We start from the raw sequence: 14,535 nt of genomic DNA on the forward strand, positions 1-14,535 counted from the left end.
GCCCTGAGTCTGACGCAGGGCTCGAACTCCCGGACCGCGAGATCATGACCTGGCTGAAGTTGGACGCTTAACCGACTGTGCCACCCAGGTGCCCCGAAGAAGCTATATTTTAAAGGGAAGGGCGCTATGCTAGGGAGTTAGAAACCTGGATTTCAGCCCCAATTGTATAATTTCTTGGTGAATTAGGTGAATTGCTGAGTACTTATTCATGATGGGAAAAAGGTGATGTATAATACCATAGAATTGTGAGTAGAAAGAGTGTGAATTATTAATGCTCTGTAATCTTAAAAAGTACTATGTACACTTGATTCTAAGTTCACTTATGAAAGAGAGGAGAACATGCCACACTGAAATGTGCTACTTTGGCCAAAAGATGATAATAATTTTTTTTTTTTTTTTTTTTTTTGCTGAAGGCAATTAAGCAGTAAACACATAAGGAGCTTCTTTTCTTCCCTCTTTTTTAAAAACACAGGACATAAATTACTCTTAGTGGAGGTGTTCCCCCCCCCCCCCCCCCCCGTACCAGGAAGAGAACAACCCTTATCACTGGGGACGGAAAGTCAATATGGAGATGTGTCTGCACAAACAAACCTTACCTTTCATTAGTTTACCACTATATTGACTTTCCCATAACTGACCACTCCCAGGAATCCAAATTCCTTTTCCCTTATCTTGTCACTTCTCCGCAATTTATTGTTTTTTGTTAAAATGATATATAAACCCCAGGGTCTAACCATTTCCTTAGGCCTTCAGTTCTTTTCTATGAAGGCCTCTGTGTGCATAAACATTAAAATATTGACATCAAATAATATTTATATGTTTCCCCCCCCCCATTAATCTGGGGTTTTGTTGTGTTTTTTTTTTTTTTTTTTGTCAGTTTAATTCATGGTCTCAGTTATAGAACACAAAAGGGTAGAAGAATAGCTTTTTTCCTTCCCTGCACTTATTCAAATAAAATCTATTGTTTATGGCTTGAGTCATATGACATTTTTCCCCTTCTTATGTATATATAGTATTATTTTTTAGTGGTCATCATTAAGGACTTTCCCCCCAAAAACTGCGTGTACAAAAATGTATAAGTCAATGAATTATTGTGACATGAACAATCCTGAATCTTTTCTAGAGTCAACAATATAACCAGACCCCCAGGAGTCCTGTGTGTACCTCATATAAGCACTTTTGATGTGCTGCCATATTAAATTATATGGAATTTGAAGACAGGCATATTAGCCAAGATTCTTATGTTGGAAATGATAGAACTCAAAGTAACCTAGTTTAAACAGGAGATGACATGTTGCACACAAAAGCAAATCATGGGAAGTATGGGGATGGAGCTGGACTTGGGGTGACTGGGGATGAAAATACTGTCACTTTGTCTCTCTTCCTCTTCTCTCCTTGCTTTCCTCCCTCTCTGCATCTCTTTGAGTGATAGCCTCACTGTCTCAAGATGCTTCCTCCCAAACCCTTTTACTTTATAGTCTCAGACCAGAAAAGAAATTATCTTTCCTTGAGTTAAAAAGAAAAACATCCTGGGGCACCTGGCTGGCTCAGTTGGGAAAGCATGTGACTCTTGATCTTGGGTTTGTGAGTTTGGGGTTGTGAGTTTGAGCCCTGTGTTGGGTGTAGAGATTAAATAAATGAAGTAGGAAGAAAGAAAGAAAGAAAGAAAGAAAGAAAGAAAGAAAGAAAGAAAGAAAGAAAGAAAGAAAAGAAAAGAAAGGAAGGAAGAAAGAGAAAGAAGAAAGAAAAAGAAATCATTGTTACACTATATGCTAACTAATTTGGATGTAAATTTTAAAAAATAAAAAAGAAAAGAAAAGAAAGGCAGACATTCTGGCAAAAAGGCCTATTGTCTGGCTAACCTGAGTTACATGCCCACCCCTGGGGTCAAGGTAGAGGGTTTGTTACCAGAAGAAGGATGAGGCAAGAGAAAGGTGCTGATAACAACAGACAGTAGCCACAACGCGGGGATCATTTCCCGTTCAATGCCCCAAGTGATCATTACATTCCCTAGAGAGAAGGCAATTCCCTCTTTAATGTCGCAGGAGTCCTGTCATCCTAAGGGAAGGCAAAGGTAAGAACCGTGTTTAGGATAAAAATATCAGAGGCCTGGTGATTTTTAAGGACAGACTGCTTTTGTTCTTCAGACTGTCTCATAGGCCTGCTCTCTGCGACTCGGGCTGGAGTCTAGAGATGGGTCTCTGTTTCATCACAGTTGACATTTGGGGCCAGATGCATACTTTTTGTTGTGGGAGGCTGTCCTGGGTTTTGCAGAATGTTTAGCTGCATCCCTGGATCTACTGTCTAGATGACAGTAGCACCCTCCATCTCCAGTCATAAGAAATAATAGTATCTCTAGACATGATGTCCTCTGAGAGACAAGATTGCCTCTAGCTAAAAACCATTGGTCTGGAAGAAAGGAGCTACTTAAAAAAATAATAATAGACATTAAAAAAGGTAAGTGAAGAGGAAAAGAGCTGATGTCCAAGGCAACAAGGGGAAGAGCACTTACTGGGTCTGCAGCAGAAAGGTCGCCCCCTGTGTTCCCAAGGATGTGTTGGGAAAGTTAACAGAGCTCCCTGGTAAAATTCATCTGAGACAACTTGAAGTGGGATTGCTGGTTTCTGTTAAGCAGACTGGCTGAAGCTGGAGAAATGGTTTTGTTATTTTTGACAGTTATTATGACCTATTTTACCTTTAGATTGAGGTGACTGGGAAACTATTAAAGTTTGAATGAAAGGATAATTTTAATGAATAGAGTTAACATTTTTTTTTTCTTAATGGCATGATTAAATTCATACATTACTGCTGTGGAATTAGAATTTTAGAAGTGTCAGTTACATTAATCTACATTATACTACTGTAAAATCGTGATGGATTTCCTGGGAAAATGGATCCCACACAGATCCTTCTAAGATTAGAAACTAAAACTTTCATGTATCATTGAGTGTTCAATTTAAATTCCATGGTAAATGGACTAACCATGAGAGAATTATCTAAACAGGGTTCCTGAGATATCTTTACATTCAATGGGCTACTCACCTCTTTTTGTAAGAATTTATATCATTGGAAAGAACCTGTATTATCTTGTCTTAAAATAACAATTCTGATTCAACCTGAAATGTGCTTTGCAGCAGTAGGGAAGCAGGAGAAGAGATGATAAGAGAGAAAAAATGCAATGCTTCAGGTAAGTCTCCATTTGAAAGATGAAGATCATGAACAGCTATTGTCTTTGGCCTGTGCAGCATCCCTTGCCCCTCATTGAGGGAAGAGAGCATCGCTGCTCCTTTTGGGAACCACTCCTTCCCTATTCCATTCCATGTGGTCCTCTCTTCCCTCCACCCCACCTCCCCACCACATACTGATGGGCTCAGAACCTAGTCTGGGCCAGTTAGACTGCCCTGGCAATTTGCATCTTGGATGGAATGATGTTATTTGAGTTCCAAGTCCTTCTCAAAGATTGGCTATTTGTGTTTTCCCTCCTGCTCCTTCAATTCTCTGAGCTACCGGTATCCTTCCCAAAATGTATATTCCTGCCTAAGTGATCCAGAGTCAGGTTTTGCCATTTAAAACAGAAGCCAAGGAGTCTGTAACTGATGTTGGAGACTTTGACCAAAATATTGTGATTTGTTTCTCACTAAGGCTAAAGAGAAAGGGAGACAGTAAGGAAAGAGTATAGCATCAAAGCTAACAGATAGTCTCTTCTGGCCACATGTTGGAAGTATGGGATCCATTTACACATGTTTTCTTTCTTTTTTTTTTTTTTAATCTTCCACTCACATTAAGCTTATGTGTAGGTATAGTTATGTAGTTGCCAATGTGGCTTGATTGATGTCAGGATTCCCAAAATGGGGGCGCCTGGGTGGCTCAGTTGGCTAAGGGACCAACTTTGGCTCAGGTTATGATCTCTTGGTTCGTGAGTTTGAGCCCCTCACTGGGGTCTCTGCTGTCAGCACAGACTCTGCTTTGGATCCTCTGTCTCCGTTTCTCTGTGTGTGCTCTCTCTCTTTTTCTCTCTCTCAAAAATAATAAACATTAAAAAAAATGATTCCCAAAATGTTTAAGTAATTTTTTTCTGAATATGATGCCTACTATTTTCTTTTTTTTTCTTTTTTAATTTTTTTAGTGTTTATTTATTTATTTATTTATTTATTTTTAAATTTTTTTAATGTTTTTTATTTATTTTTGAGACAGAGAGAGACAGAGCATGAACACGGGAGGGGCAGAGAGAGAGGGAGACACAGAATCTGAAACAGGCTCCAGGCTCTGAGCTGTCAGCACAGAGCCTGACGCGGGGCTTGAACTCATGGACCGTGAGATCATGACCTGAGCTGAAGTCGGACGCTTAACCGACCAAGCCACCCAGGCGCCCCAGTGTTTATTTATTTTTAAGAGAGAGTGAGAGTGAGTGGGAGAGGGACAGACAGAGGGAGACACAGAATCTGAAGCAGGATCCAGGCTCTGAGCTGTCACCACAGAGCCTGACACAGGGCTCAAACTCATGAACCATCAGATCATGACCTGAGCCAAAGTTGAACACTTAACTGACTGAGCCACTCATGTGCCCAGATGCCTACTAGTTTCTAAAATGCAATTGAAAGTACTATGATATCTGTTTTTATAAGTAAATTCTACAAAGTGTTACTTTTCATTTACAAATGCATTTTAATATTATACATTGTATTTTTACTCATCAAAAGTTATAAACAGCACAGAAGGCTATAAAATAAAATACAAAAGATCCACATCACCCCCTTTCCCAAAGAGAATAAAAATTTCACATCTAGGGTATTTCTAGATATAATTAATATGTTTTTGTTATTGGTATTTCTTAGTACTTGGGATTATTCCTCATTCAACCGAGTAGGCATTTTCTAAAATTTGCTTCAAAGAATGGGTGACAGTAGAGAACACACCTTGAGAAAGAAACAATAAGCCAGATTTGCTTCTTATGGGTTTCAAAAGGCTAGGTCCCAGAGGAAAAGCAGGGTCTCTTGTGCACCCAGAAACAAAAACACTTTAGGGGAAGAACATGATGAGGAGGAAACTTCTGAACTGGGGGAGATCAGCTAGGCTTCCTTGAACTGAAGTGACAGGAAGATAGTAAAGATATAACAAAGATATCCTGGATCCTGCTTCAGATTCTGTGTCTCCCTCTCTCTGTCCCTCTCCCACTCCCACTCACTCTCTCTTAAAAATAAATAAACACTAAAAAAAAATAAAAATAAAAAAAATAGGCATCATATTCAGAAAAAAATTACTCAAACATTACGGTCCCTGGAGCCAGGACAAGGGGCCTGGTGGAGAAGAATCCTTAGACAGGAGCTGAGTTGGCATCCGGAGACACTATCCTCCACCACGGTGAGCACTGCCTATCACCCAGGCTTCATTCAGCTGAGCCCAATACAGCTGTCACCTGTGCTAAAGAGTGTGCCAGCCTTTCTTCCCAGTAATGTCACATCACCTTCCAAGATGCAGCAAGAGAGGACCCATCCGTGCCATGAGAGGGGCCCATCCTGACCCTGTTGATGGCCTAAGACATGTGCAAGCCCCCTGGATCAGAAGGTCTGTGGTAGTGGTGTGATGGGAAGTCTCAGGATCTGTATGTAGGGGAGACTGAAGGAAGCCAGCTTGAGATCCACCCTTGTCTTCCTGAGCCAGTAAAATGGAAAAACACATGATTACACACACACCTCTCTCCTGCCCTCCCTCTCTTCCTACTTTTACACAAACTAGATCATATCCCTATTGATTTTCAACCTGCTTTTTTTTTTTTTTCCCTCTTAGTGATATATCTTTGGCATCAGTGTGTACAGATCTACTTAAGTTCTTTTAGTGGCCACTTGGTATACTAATTATTTGATTTGTCTCCAAATGATGGACTCTAGCTCTCTCCCTCTCCCTTTCCATCTTTCCTTCTCTCTCTTTTGGATATTACTAAACTATCATGAGTGTCCTTCCACATAACTTTTTGCACTTTATTTGAGGTAACTGTTGTAGGAGGTCATGGAGATGATGTGACTGCTGGTTGAGAAGTCAATTGAGTTGGGTCCAGGCAAGTGGAGACTCCTCACCACCTCCTCTGTCCCTGGAAGGTAAATTCAGCCCACCTTTCCCCATAGTGGGAGCCATTGCAAGGACATAGGCTTGGATGGTACACATGATTGAACCCAGTCAGGGCCTCTGTATACACTTTTAAAGTTCTGGTAGGCCACCAGAGACAAGTCTCTTATGTAAGTTCCCTTGCTTAGTAAACCTGCCCCCTCACAATCTGGAATGTGCTGCCTCCTTTCTTTGGTCTCTCTTTGCCCTCCTTGTCTGGGGGCCAGTTTGTGAACCAACAGTAACCCTAGGATAAATTCCTGCAAGTAGAATTGCTATAGCAAAAGGTATATGCGTTTTTAATAAAGTGTAAATATTGACAGGTTGTCATCCAAAATGTTTGTATCCACTTGCAATAACTCACAAGTCATTTACCCAGATTCTCTCAAACACAAGGTATTATCATATTCTTTACATCTTTGCCAACCTGATATATTAAAAAGAAACCTGATTTATTTTAAAATTTGCCTTACTCTAATAATGACTACAAATCCCTTTATATTATGTTTGTACTTACTTAGTACTGCAATTAAAATATTCTGTCTTGTTGGTAAAGACAATTTTCTATTCAGTATATTCAGCAAATATTTAGTAAACATCCATTATGTGTCTAGTTGATTAGACTGAATTAGACTGAAAACAACGTAAGCAACAACAATGCTTGGTACCAGAGAATGTGGCAGAAAATATACACAATAAAAATGTTAATGGCAAAAGATTTTCCCATGGTATAACTAGTTTTGAGTGATACTGGCTCCTGATGAATGGCATGAATTAGCTACAAAATGTACCCATATGTAATTGAATAAATTGAGGTGTTAGCCAGAGTTATTCCATATTTTCTGCTTGAAAACTGGATAATATCAGCCAGAAATCAAATTTGGTTTTGGCATAATTAATAATGATCTGTTCTCTCTAGAAGTATGGTAATTAGAAATCTGGCTCGATAACTCTTTAATGTCATCACTGGTTTGTGACAGAAAACCGTGACTCTGGCATTAAGAATGGCACTTCCTCATTTGCTATGGGACAAGGCAGCTAAGACAGGTGTTTGTTCTGGAGTTGAAGAAGGAGCTATGCCATAGCTTTCTTTTATGATGTAGTTTTAGGTTGAAATCTGAGCTGTCTAGAGACAATTTCAACCCTGATCATCACAGAGCTGTTAAACATACAGATTTTATAAAAGCTTGATAACAGTAGATTTATGCTAGGTTTTCACAGTTTGGTTCATGGACGAGCTGATGATAGATGGGGGAAAAAAGCTACAAAAATTTACCGTGTTCCAAAATGCTTCCTAAAGTGTGTTAAGAGGTAAGCTAAAAAAAAAAAAAAAAAAAAAAAAAAAAAAAGTGTTCCATACTCAACAAAACTCTAGGATAGCTGTTTAAAAAAGTGAGAGGTTTCTTTATTACAAGATCTCAGTCTTTATTTGTTTTTAATGTTTATAAATAAATAATGTTAATAAATACATAATTTATTTTGAGAGAGAGAGAGTGAGCGAGCACATGTGAGCCAGGAAGGGGCAGAGAGAGAGAGGGCGAGAAAGAATACCAAGCAGGCTCCGTGCTGTCAGCACAGAACCAGATGCAGGGCTCAAACCCGCGAACTGTGAGATCATGACCGAAATCAAGAGTCTAAATTTAAACCGACTGAGCCACCTAGGCACCCCAAGATCTCAGTCTTTAATACAACAATGTGACAGGGACCCAGTTTTCAGTCTTACCCTAACTCATTTGACGGGCTCCCTATTTCCTGTGTGAATGTATGTTGTTTTTCAGACACCCAGGGTCCACTTTTTGTTCTCAAATCTGGTGGGGTTGTGATAACAGGTCCCTCCCTACCCTAGCTACAAGTTAGGACAACTGGAAGCTGGAATCCGAACCGGGAGTATCAAAGAACAATAGATTGGGGTCCACCCAAACAGCAGTGAAAGACATCCTATCATGTTATTTCTGCCCCGATGTGATCCTGTTATCACGGTGTCTGTGCCCTTTGGGAACTAACTACTCTAACTCTTGCAGATTTCCAAGCCTGCTTGTATGTATTGGCTGCCCATAGATTCTTAGCACGGTTATCTTCCCATCAAATACCTTTTTGCTTAAATTCATTGGAGTAGTTTTTTGTCACTTTGCAATGAAAAGATCCACACTTTTTCTTTCTTTCTTTAGCTTATCTCTTATAATTTCACTAAATTGAAACAGAGGCAATGTCTATTTATTGACAACTGAAAGCCCTACACCAATTACATTGCTTAACACATTCTAAGAGTTCAAAAAAAAATTCTTGAACAAATGACTAGCCTTTCAAAGAACGGCTTTTGGGAAGTATTGTTTTAAGCTATTTTCTCTATGACGGAAAAGATCATATATAATGGTATCCAACAGAGAAATACCTATTTGCTCTTCTAGTAAGAGTATACTGGAATACACATTTGTGTTGAGTTTTGATCACTGTCTAACAAACTATGGAGTCGTCCAATATTTTAGATAAATAAAGGCTTTTTAATTTAAAAAATCTATACTTTAAATCAATCTTAAGGAGTCACTTAGGGGGAAAAAAACCCTCTCTGAAGTAGACATTTTAGTAGATATTTAACATATATTTTCTTAGTTCCTCAATATCCATGTATCAGTCAGCAATATTTATTGAGCCCCTAGTATGTGACTGGCATTGTGCTAGTGGGTAGGACTACCTATCACAAACAAGACAGACCCAGCTTGAGTAGTAAGAAACCTTACATAGTCACACAGATGGTGACTTGGTGGCATAAAGATTTTTGTTTTCTGTGTAATTGCAGTTATATTCTTTGTTCTATTTAACCATTTTAAATAAATACCTTCTATTTATTCCAAACAAACAGTTAATCTAATCAACAGACGGGTTTAAATACTTTTTTAATTTATTTTGAGAGGGAGAGAGAGAAAGAGAGAGAGAGAGAGAGAGAGGGAGCACACAAGTTGGATAGGGGCAGAGAGAAAGGGGAGAGAGACAGAATCCCAAGCAGGGTTCACACCATCAGCACAGAGCCCGATGTGTGGCTCAAACCCATGAACTATGAGATCATGACCTGAGCCGTAACCAGTAATTGGACGCTTAATGGCTGAGCCACCCAGGAGCTCCTAGATGGTTTTAAAATTTTAAGTGCATTCAACTTAATAAATATTTTATGAATCTTAAAGAAGTGTTTATTGACACCAGTCATAGTCAGTATTTTGGGTTCAAACATGCTTTCACATTTATTCTTCTGGTATGAAACCACACCCCATGAAAAATAACAAATGCATATGAAAAATTCTAGAGAATAGCACTGCACCTAGTGTTTGTAGTCTGTTATTTGTCATTCTTCCCAGCTTCTATCCTGGGGTCCAAGACTGCTAGATAAGTAGGCCTCCAGTGCCCTAGAGTCTGGGAATGATGGACTGGAAGCCAGAGAGTCAGGCCCCAAGGTATGGGGCAGGGGTAGCAAACAGCCCCATAAAATCTGTGGGTCTGAAAGTGAAAAAATTGCCGAACCTCAAAAATTGTTTTGAGGCTGATGGAAATGTTGACACCTACAAGTAGATCAAGGCACTGTTCCTGGCTCAAGTGTAGAACACAAACCTGCCAGAGAGGAGGCTTAACCATTCTGTGAAATTCCATCTTTGTGGTAGTTTAAACCCTGAACTTTAAACAAAGCACAATTTACCCCAATTTAGTTTCATTTTTCTTACACCTGATGGCTTAACTCTGCATCGGACCAAGGTTTTCATTGCAAAAGTGGAATATGGAATATTTTTACCTATTAAAGTTGTCCACTTTGCTTCAGTGTGTGCTGTAAGCATGTTATACATAGGAATGACATCAATGACCCGCAAGTGGCACAAGAGTGGGCCAAGCCCTTAAGTTTAACAGAGGTTGTTGCCTGTTTACGGTGTTAATGCTGAATTAGCTGTAACCAAAATACCCTTCCTCATTTCTCAGGTTCAGGGCCCCCATCCAACCTTAAAGTTACCGTGAAGTCTTCCCAACATTATCGTAAAGCCATAGAGGGGTGACTAGGAATAGTGGCAATGTGAACTTTTCAAGTCAGTAGTGTCAGGGAAGCAGAGGGACAGCGCTCGAGGTCACACCGTCTGTTCCCGCCAGTTGCTCTCCAGCCACGGGAAGGGATTCTGGGAGCAGGTAGGTTGGGTTCTCGGGTATCGGTCACCACAGCTTCGGGCGCAGGCCGACTGTAGTTCTGACCCAGCGGCCCACAGCGCAGGTGCCAAAGAGCACGAAGTCTGGCTGCGCGGAGGAGGGGGACTTCCGGGGAGAGCGGGAGCGCGCGCTGGCTCGCCGTCGGGAGCGGGGGTGGGGGGTGGGGAAAGCGCGGCGTGCGCGCCTCCCCGGCGGCTGGTGTGGGAGGAGGGGAGCGTGCGCGCGGGCTGGCCGGCGCAGAGGGAGGGGGCGGGCGTGCGCGCTGGCTCGCCTGAGGCGGGAGGGGGCGGAGCCGCATCACGGTCTGAACCCGCCCCGGGGTCCGCCAATGTGCGTCTCCAGGCAGACGCGGCCGCCTGGGGCAGAGCGAGCCGGGACGCGCCACCTGCGGTGCTGGCTGCTGCTTTTTATTTACTAGCAAACACTGTTTCCCCGCGGGAGAGTCCGGGAGCGCGCGGGCACACACATACACACACACACACACACACACACACGCTCACTCACTGAACACACGCGCTCGCGCACACACATATACATACACGCTAGCGCTCTTGTCTTCACAACTGCATCCCCAAACCGACAGTGCGAAGCTACTGCGGTTTCTCTTAACCTCAGCATCGTGGGGGAGAAGCAGAGCCGTTGTGCATCAGGGAGCGCCCGGTGCCTGCGCTGCCGCCTCGGGTACATACATAACCCAGCAGACCGCTCACCCCATCGGGTAAGCCAGTCTCTCCTTGTAACCTGTTCGGGGTAGGTGCCTGTGGCCCGGAGGGAGGGGGTGGGAAGCCGCTGGTGCGCCAGTGGGGGCGAGACAGGAGTTAAAATTTCAGGGGTATGCGGCCGGTGCAGCTCTACCAGCGTCGTCTAGCGGGAGCAATTACTACTCCCGTTACTTATTCTACCAACCGTGGAGTTGCTCCCCCGCCTTCTCCCCTTCCCCCAGCCCGAGACGTACTGTGCTCTTTGGTTGCCAAGGAGACTTGCTTAAACATCAGCCTTGGGCCGTCTATTGAAAGAAGTAGTTTTTAAAAAAATGATGTTGTTATTTATTACGTTTAAAAAAATAAAATACACGCTGAGGGCCATGTGGTGATTTGGCAAGCGTTAATATGTATTCTGGGCATGGTTTCATTCAACTTCAAGGAAAGCGGTAATGCGCTATATGGTATGCTTCAAAACGGATTCGTCAGACGGGGTTTTCAACGGATTGTGTCTTGAATCATAAAGTACTCCAATTTTGGAGATCTTATAAAGAACAATGAGTCCAGTGAAAATCCCCTTTCCCTTCTAATTCCACATTATATCCTGCAGTTCACTCAGGCATGATTATCTTCATATTAAAAGTAAAAGAGGAATTAATTGTGGTTCCTCGCACAAGGGTGGTCTATTGCAAATGGACCAGAACAGGAATACATAAGTGAATTCCTAATGTAAGGAGAGAGCATTCACGACAGAAATCTTTGCTAACATTTCTGTGGGCACTGCAACATTACTTAAGTGCAGTTGTCTGCACCTCTGCCCATTTGTGAGAAGATTCTGTCTTATTTCAAGGCTCTTATGTTTTTGTTTTGTTTTGTTTTACATATATCTATATGTTGATAGATATAGGTGTAGAATTTGTGCCATGGCTTATTACTGCAGATTCTAAGGTTTTGGAGCTTCTATTGAAATGTTGAGAGGAGGGAGGCACAGAGAGAGCCTCATAGATCCTTTTGTGTTTTTTGTTTTGTTTTGTTTTGTTTTCCTGTTGGACCAGATCATTTACCAGAGCACTGGGTGAGGCCCAGGGAGGAGATCAATGCTCATATCTCACAGGAACCCCTAATGATGGGGCTGTGAGTTTTACTTTGAGGCCTCAGGTGCCTAGTGGGTGAACTTACAACAGCCCTTGAAGGGATCAGCGATCCAGTAATTACACTTTGCACTAATTTCATACCTTCATTACAAACAGAAAGGACCTAGTAAAGATCCACTGACATTCGGTAATACATTTCGTTTTTCTTTGATATTTGTTCATCTTCTTACCTTTTATTAAATGAGGCAAGGAAACATATCAAATTCTTTTTATTTTGATATTAAACTATGTCATACAGAGTAGCAATATGAGGAACAAGGAAGCCAGTAACAGCTGAGGTAAGTAGAGGGGATTTATACAAGTGACAGGGGACTGGGAAATGAATAAAGATGACAAATATTTTATATTACAGTTTACGAAGTACTTTTCCACTCTTCTTTTTTATTTCCCACAACAACCTGATGAGGTCAAGGGATTAGCTTCAGGTTAAAACTGAAGGGACCCAAGACTCAGAGCTTGTGGAAGGTCACAGAGCTAGTGAATGGGGAAGCCCTTTTTGGATCCAGGTTCTTTGCTTTAAAAAAAAAAAAAAAAAACCTGGGTCTGCATTTCCAGTGCACAGGTAAGATAAAGGAGTGGAGCAGGCCCAGTGGTCCTGCCATGTAGGAGGGGGGGTTGTGGATTGTGGCCTGTGGAACATGACAACCACTATTAAAAGGGCAGCTCCAACGTGCCTGTAGCTGATTGTTGCCACCCTGGTTGTAAAACAAGGGAATCAGAAGCTTACATGTTTTTATGTGAAGTGTCCTTAATTTTATAAACTGTAAGGACCACACTAAAAATGTATTTGGGCCACATGTGGCCTGTGGCCTGCCAGTTGCAATCTGTAGCTACTGAACTCTCATTCAGTTCTTAACTATTTTTCTCTTACAGAATACTGATGTGAGCAAATACATCCATCACTGTAAGAGTGATTAGGAGTTTTCTGGTTTTGATAGTAAGTCTAAAAAATGTGCCATATCCTTTCTTCAATAAACAGGTCCAAGTTTGTTTTTTAGAGTTCCTCGGTCTCTCTCTTATACCTCAGAGAAAATAAAAGAAAATGAAGTGCTCCAAAAGAGGATTTTTTTTTTAAACTGGTGAAACAAAAGCATTTATAATTTAAAACTTCTTGTGTTCCTGGGTTAATTTTTTTTTTCTGGGCACATACAATAAAGTATAGAAAAAGTAGGTCAGGTACCTGACATTGTAGGTGGAGGTAGAATAAAAAGTTGGTCAGAAAAAGGAGCATCCTGGGGCGCCTGGGTGGCTCAGTTGGTTAAGCGTCCAACTTCAGCTCAGGTCATGATCTTGTGGTTTGTGAGTTCCAGCCGCACATCGGCCTCTGTGCTGACAGCTTAGAGCCTAGAGCCTGCTTCAGAGTCTGTCTCCCCCTGTCTCTGCCCCTCTTTCGCTTAAGCTTTGTCTCTCTCTCTCTCTCAGATGTAAATAAACATTAAAAAAGAAAAAAAGAAAAGAAAAAGGAGCATCCTGAGCCTTTCAGTGAAAACCTGTTATTAAGGCTTTAGGTAATTTGCTAAAAACCCACCACAGAATACTGCAGTATTCCAAAGGGGGGGGGGGTGGAATACCATAAACGGGAACTCCCAAAGGATATTCACTCCTAGCACACTGACATAAAAAATATTGTTTACTTCTTAAATAACAGCATCTTGTAATAAAGCAAATACCTTTTGAAAAGCTTCCATTTTCTTACGTTTCTACTGATACTACAGAGATGTCAGTGGATTTCATTGAAGCAGACCTGGTGGGGTCAGAAAGTAGTTATTTATGTCATTTCTTTTGTGGATCCAAAAAGATGTAGTTAAAAAAAAAAAAAAGCGAAGATTTGAACAGTGGCTTCTAAGAGTTCTCTTATTTTAAAATCTCCCTCTAGAAGGATGCTTTCATAGGAAATGCATTTCAGTTTTCAATTCCTGGAAGTATGTTGCACCTCTAGTAAAGAGCTATGGAAATGTTGGTTAATACTAACATAACTAAGTCTTAGCTTGGCCCTGTGGGGAGAACAGCTCTGCCCTCAAGGATTCAGAGCAAACAAACTTACTGTTCCTGGTAGCTTCCACTTTTACGGCTTCTTTCATGTTTTCCGTGTTTGGAAGACTACTATCTATATTGTCTCCCTAACGTCCTTGTAAAGTAGGGATTTTATTTCCATTGTATAGATAGAGAATCAGAGACTGTGGGAAGTTAAACCAGACCCATGAAAGACAGCTTCCAACCTCAGTAGCCCTCCTCACTTCACACCTCTCCTTCTCTGCTGATTACCTAAGGGAAGTTATAGACATGTACATAATTGTGATTTTCAGGCAGTTGTGTGTTAAATGCTAAGATACAGATACCAGATTCCGTAGAAGCCCAGATACAGGAAAAAAATGAAAAAGTACTCTGATTGTAGAGGT

The 14,535-nt window shown here is 41.4% G+C and overlaps 1 protein-coding gene across 6 annotated transcripts in view; it reads left to right on the forward strand.

Moving 5' to 3' along the window:
* The first annotated feature begins 10,569 nt into the window (after positions 1 to 10,569).
* KLHL32 (kelch like family member 32) overlaps positions 10,570 to 14,535 on the forward strand; it is a 246,291-nt gene continuing 242,325 nt past the window's right edge. For all 6 annotated transcript variants that reach the window (XM_086707456.1, XM_086707454.1, XM_086707459.1 and 3 more), the window contains exon 1: positions 10,570 to 10,999. The gene's annotated coding sequence lies outside the window, so the exon portion shown is untranslated. The remainder of the gene's footprint in view (positions 11,000 to 14,535) is intronic.

This window comes from Puma concolor, chromosome B2, assembly GCF_028749965.1.
Source record: "Puma concolor isolate L17-30 chromosome B2, mPumCon1.1.hap2, whole genome shotgun sequence".
Lineage (NCBI taxonomy): Eukaryota > Metazoa > Chordata > Mammalia > Carnivora > Felidae > Puma > Puma concolor.